Source organism: Mugil cephalus, chromosome 11 (assembly GCF_022458985.1).
Source record: "Mugil cephalus isolate CIBA_MC_2020 chromosome 11, CIBA_Mcephalus_1.1, whole genome shotgun sequence".
In the NCBI taxonomy this organism is placed as follows: Eukaryota; Metazoa; Chordata; class Actinopteri; order Mugiliformes; family Mugilidae; genus Mugil; species Mugil cephalus.
In genome coordinates this window covers 324326-330378 of record NC_061780.1, presented here as the reverse complement: position 1 = coordinate 330378, position 6053 = coordinate 324326, and positions in this window count along the sequence as shown.

Genomic DNA, 6053 nt, shown 5'->3' with positions numbered 1-6053 from the left:
GCTCAAGGTGTGAATGGCGCTGAAACTTCTTGGGGACAGAAGTCAAGACTGAATTATAAATAGAAAATCAAAAAAAAGTGTTGGGCCATGCGTTTGTGGATGGGTTGTTTTGTTTCCCCAATGTACAAGTCTGTACATTCCTCACTACACTGAACAGCATACACTACATTACTCCGTTTTTGCCTAAGTGTTTCGTCTTTGGGGTGGACCAGTTTCTGTCTTAGTGTGTTGGCAGGTTTGAAATAAACTGGGATGCGGTGTTTACCAAACATTCTCCTCAGTTTCTCCGATACACCAGCTATGTAGGGGATGGTGATGTTCTTCCTTCTGCTGTGCTCCTCTTCCTTGGAGAAGGAGAAGGCTGGAGAAGGAAAAGGCCATCGACAGACGACAGACTCCTTTATTACTTTCTGTACCCAGGGGAAGCTACACCGTGTATTTATGGACTTCCCAAAATACACAAGAAGGGAGCCCCACTCAGAGCCTGTGCAACACTCTCAACAGTCTGTCTTAAAGTTGTTCTTCATTTTTTTTTTTTTTTTTTTGCATTTGTCTGCATAGTTGAACACCACAGGGTGTCAACATTATATGAGGTTGATGCAGTTATATTCTTGCGGCTGAAAGCTTTATTACTTCAGTGCATGAGTGTGGCCATCACCAGCCCTCCCTGAGAACTGTCCTGTTGATCTTTATTGAGTGCAGTGACCTTGTGTGGCAGAGAGGGCAGTGCTACACCTCAGTGAATAGAGGGGGAGAACAAAGGAAAGAAAAGATGTAGAAGGATGGACAGTGGAGGAGAGGCATGTGGTGCTAGTAGGAAGTACTGGAGTGTAGGGTTCTGTGCTTCCCGAGTCACCTCACTCAAGTATGACTGGGTACAGTCATCTCTGGAGAGATCAGAGAATCCAGGGGGGTAAGGGTGGAAGGAGAGAAGTCTGCCATAGGGCACGTAGTGATAGAATGAAAACAATAATCCAGCCCTTAATAGCAGGGACTCATCAATTCTTCTTGATGTGATCCAGCATGGGCTGGCAGGTGACAAAACACATGCATGTGGGCATTCCCTAAATATGAGTGAGACCATTACCAGGGCCCAGAGTCAGGTCAGAAGCCCCAGCGCCTGAGAACCTCCACCCCAGTGTGGGGCGCATGGGTGAGAGGACCAGAGAACCACCGTAGCCACGGGGCAAGCCACACCCCTGCACAGATGGCGAGCGACGACCAACACCCCCAGACCGACCAAGTGAGCACAAGCCGGTGCAGGCCAGAGCAGCCCCCCATACCCCCCACGCCCCCCAGCCACCGCAGCCCGCCCAACCACTGCCGCCAACACCCCCCCCATGGAAACCTCTACAGCTGAGAGGACTCCCTCAGGAGCCCAGCAAAGCCCCCGCAGACGGGCACCGGCCCAGCGCCCAACCAGGGAAGGGCCATCCGAGCAGGGGGGCCAAGGTGCCGGCCCCATGCCCCTGGCGCACCCAGGCCAGGGAGACCACCAGCCCAAGATGCTCCTGCTAGCGGAGGACCAGGCCCCCCAAGCCGTGCCAAGGGATAATGAAAAGTGGCAGTGTCCCTATTACTGTGCTTCCTCAGTCCCTGATGAGGAAGCAAGCCTCTACACCGTGACCCTGTGACCCTGGATGTGGTGTGGTGCATTAAGACAGGGAGCAAACAGGAGTGTCGGATGGGTCAGAGGACTGTAGCACACTACTGTCCTGCAGCCTGCCCTGACCGATCCTGGGTGGACCCCTAAGGTGAGGTGCATTAAAAACTTGGGATGGGTGTGTGTGGTGTACCTAGCCTTGGTTGTAATGAGCCACATAGTGTAAGGTGGAGTGTGAGGTGAGTGCAATTTAGGAGGCAGGCAAGTGAGGGCCAAGTCCCCGGCAGCAGGGCCGAGGCGCAACAGCAGCCCATGGGACCCACAGACGGGGCGAGGGCCCCCAGGACTCAGGAAGTCCCCCGACCAGACACTGCCCCTAGCCCAGCACAGCAACCAGAATGCGACAGACCCCCAGGAAACCCAGAAGAACCAACACCGACCAGCCGAGCAATGGCTTCGCCTACCCCCCCCATCCACCCCCTGGGGTGGCAGGGGTGCCCCCAAGGTGGACGGAGACCCAACCCCCGCAGCTCCCCCAGCCCCGACGCGACGGAGTGACCGGACACGCCCAGGGTGGTATTCAGGCAGCCCCTCGCACCCTCAGGCTCCGACCCCAAGGCACGGGCGGTCGGGGCCACGCCCGGCGCGTTATTATTGCATTACAGTAAGTGGAACAGAAGTGGCAAAAGCTAGCAGGCAAAGTCAAGATGTAAATTAAGGTTGAGGGAGTCGCAGAATACAGACCATTTTTTGGCAAACAGAATCAACTGATTTTTTCGGGTAGCAGGTATTTCCTCCAATGATATATAATCGGAAAGAAGGTTCAACCACTGGGAAATGTTTAGTGACTGTTTGTTCTACCAGTTCATTGGGATTGTTTTCTTGGTGATGGTGAGAGCTACAAGGAGAGATTGTGATAGATGGTGAGGAAGACTGATTGTTTCCAGGTCACCAATGAGGCACAAGTTAGGGGTTAATGGGATTCTGCAGTCCAAAATTAAGGCGAGTTTCTGTGTTACAAGTGACCAGAAGTGCTGTACCGGAGAACAGAGTCAGAGAGCGTGGATATAAGAATCTGAATAGTTTTGGGTGCATTGCGTACATTTGTCGGATTGGGAGAAGCCCATTCTATACATCTTGTATCAAGTTGTGTGTGATCTGTGGAGTATTTTAAACTGGATCAGCTGTAAATTCGAGTTTTTTGACATTTTAAATATATTTTGGCAGATCTGAGTCCAGAAATCAAAGTCTGTAGACAGGGAAAGATCGGCTTCCCATTTTGATATTGGTACATGTATTAAATGTGTGGTTGATAGCAGCTTATATATTAAAGAGAGGGTTTTCTTCTTTTTCGGTGTGAGTTTTTTAATGTTGGTGACGAATTGTGGTGGCTGTATGCAGTTCTGGAGCACTGGGATTTTCTTTCTGATTGTCTTGGTCACCTGTAGGTATCGAAGGAAGTTTCCATTTCTTATTTCAAACGTATCAAATAAATCTCTGTGATTCATAAGTAAGTTCCCCTGGAAGAGGGGATGGAGGTGGGTTATTCCTTTATGCTTCCAAGTGCTGAGGTGAAGAGGGACTTTGTTATTCACAAAGTCAGGGTTGTGCCAAATTGGGGAGAACCCACAGGGTTCCAGCAGGGATCCTGTGGTCTCTAGACTCTTCCATCAAGCCGACAGGGTGGCGGTTTTGGAAGCAGTTATGACGCTTAAGGGTGATTGTAATGAAGGGCAGGTCCGAAATGCATATGTTGTGGCAGTTGGCCTGTTCTATTTATAACCACGAATTGTAATCTGCCTCTGGGTTTATCCATTTGGTGATGTATTGTAGCTGATTTGCCAGGTAGTAGTTTGTAAAGTTCAGTGCATCAAGTCCTCCTTCTGATACATTTTTTGAAAGGGTGGTGAGGCTAATTTTTGTCTGTTTGTTTTTTGAGTAAAATTTGGTGACTGCAGAATCTAGGTTCTGGAACCATTTTGCTGTGGGTTTGAATGGGATCATGGAAAATAAGTAATTAATTTGTGGCAAAATTTTCATTTTAACTGTTGCTATGCGTCCCATCAGAGAGATAGGAAGATTGGTCCAGCGCTTCAGGTCATCACAGATTTTATCCAGGAGTGGATCGAAGTTCAGTTGCACTAACTCTGACAATTTAGGTGAGATGTTTATGCCCAAGTATTTGATATTTCCTATGGAAAAGGGTAGTTGGGGTTTATGGTCTGCAGGATCCCATGCTTTGTCCGTTATTGGTAGTATTGTTGATTTGGACCAGTTGATTGAGTAGTCAGAGAGGGCTGAAAATTTTGAAATACAATTATAAGCTTCCTGTAATGATCTCTGAGGTTGTTGCAAGTAAAGTAAAACATCGTCAGCATATAGATTGATCTTATGTTCAAAGATGGATGAGTGGATACCCTGGATACTGGAGTTCTGACGTATTGCTGATGTGAGCGGTTCAATAAATATAGCAAACAGTAGGGGAGACAGGGGGCATCCTTGTCTGGTTCCCCTCTGTAAGGTGAAGCTTTGTGATGTGATACCATTGGTGGTGACTGTGGCCTTAGGTGAATTATACAGTGCAGCACCCAGTGGATAAATGACTCTCCAAAGCCGAAATTTTGAAGGGTGGCATAGAGGAAAGCCCGGTTAAATTTATCAAAGGCTTTCTCAGTGTCCAGTGATAAAACAATGGCTTCTGTATTTCTACGCTGGGACGTGCTGATCAGGTTAAGGAGCCGTCTAACGTTATTTGTAGATTGTCGGCCTTTGATGAAACCTGTTTGGTCATTGCGAATTATTGATGAAATTACTTTCTCTAGTCTAGATGCTAGTGCTTTGGAAATAATTTTGATATCTGTATTAATCAATGACATAGGGCAATAGCTGGAAGGGAGTGTTGGGTCTTTATCTGGTTTTAAAAGTAATTTAATTGCAGCAGTATTCATTTGGGATCTTATGCAACCCGTGTTTTTGATTTCTGTAACAGTCCTTAGGAACAAGGGGGCCAGATCTGACCAGAACTGTTTCATAAATTTGGCAGGGAAGCCATCCGGCCCAGTAGCTTCGCCCGTAGGCATGTTTTCCAAAGCTGTTAATAGTTCTTCCATGGTCAGTGGCGAATCCAATATGTTTCTTTGTTCTGCCGTCAGTTGGGGTAGATTGAGTTTTTTGAGGAGGGCCTGAATGTCGTCAGGATTCGGGTTGGTAGTTGTTGAATATAATTTTTCATAGAAGCTGTAAAAGATATGATTCATTTCCTGTGGTGACTGAGTGTGTTTGCCACTTGAGTCCTGAATTGCATTTATAAGAGATTTTTCTCTGTTGCATTGGAGTTGATTTGCAAGAAATTTGCCTGATTCATTGCTATGCTCAAAATTTTGGTATCTAAGTTGTTGAAGTATGAATTCTGTTTTTTTTTGTTTTTGTCAAGATATTTTCTAATTGTAGTTTCGCATTTTGTAGTTTGGTCCATAATTGTTCATTTGGGTTTGTGGTGTATTGTTCTGTTATTTCTTTAATCTTATCCTCGATGTTTTTTTCTGCTTGTTGGTCCTGTTTTTTCTTGTAAGAGGAGTAAGATATAATTTTGCCTCTGATTACGGCTTTCCCTGTTTCCCAAATCAGAGATGGGGATAAATTTGGAGAGTCATTTATTTCCAAAAATCCCTTCCATTCCTTCCTTATTAATGAGTCAAATTCAGGGTCTCTCAGTAATGAGGTGTTCAGGCGCCATGTGGGTGGTGGTTTTAGGGAAGGTTCTATTTGAAGGTGGAGGGACACCGGTGCATGATCACTGATTATGATAGGGTGTATACTGGTGTTGATTCTTTGTACAATAGAATTGTTTGTCAGAAAATCTGTAAGAGATTTTTCTTCTGTATCTTGTAGGTGAGTTTCTTGAATGAGTAAGATATCGGCTTGTAATTTGGAGATATAATCCATAATCCATAATTTTATTTTATTTTTTTTGCCTGCGAGCGAATGCCATGCACATTCCAAGAGATGACCCCCAGTTAACAGAGTCATGGAGATTGAAAGCATTCAGTCCTTCTTTGTATGTTGTGTTGGTAGAGGATTTTGTATGTCTTTACGGGGTCGTCTGCTGCTATCAGCATGAAAGGATTTACAGACAATGGAGAGAAATCAGGGGGTTAGTGTTGGAATAATTGATGATGGGGGGGGGGGGGGGGGGGGTGAGTGAGTGAGAAGGTAAGAGGAGTGACATACATTAACGTTTTGTGAGGTTTTTTTTCTTTTCTGTTTTTTTTCTATTCTAAATATTTATATTTATATATGCAAATGTACACCTTTATGATAAACATACAAATAACAAATATACATGGCTTACTTTTCTTAATACTTATCCTTCAGTAGAGCCAGGGGTGATCGTCAGAAAACTCTAAGCTTGTCTTGAGATCCTTGATCTCCTGGTGCATAAGGCTTAGCA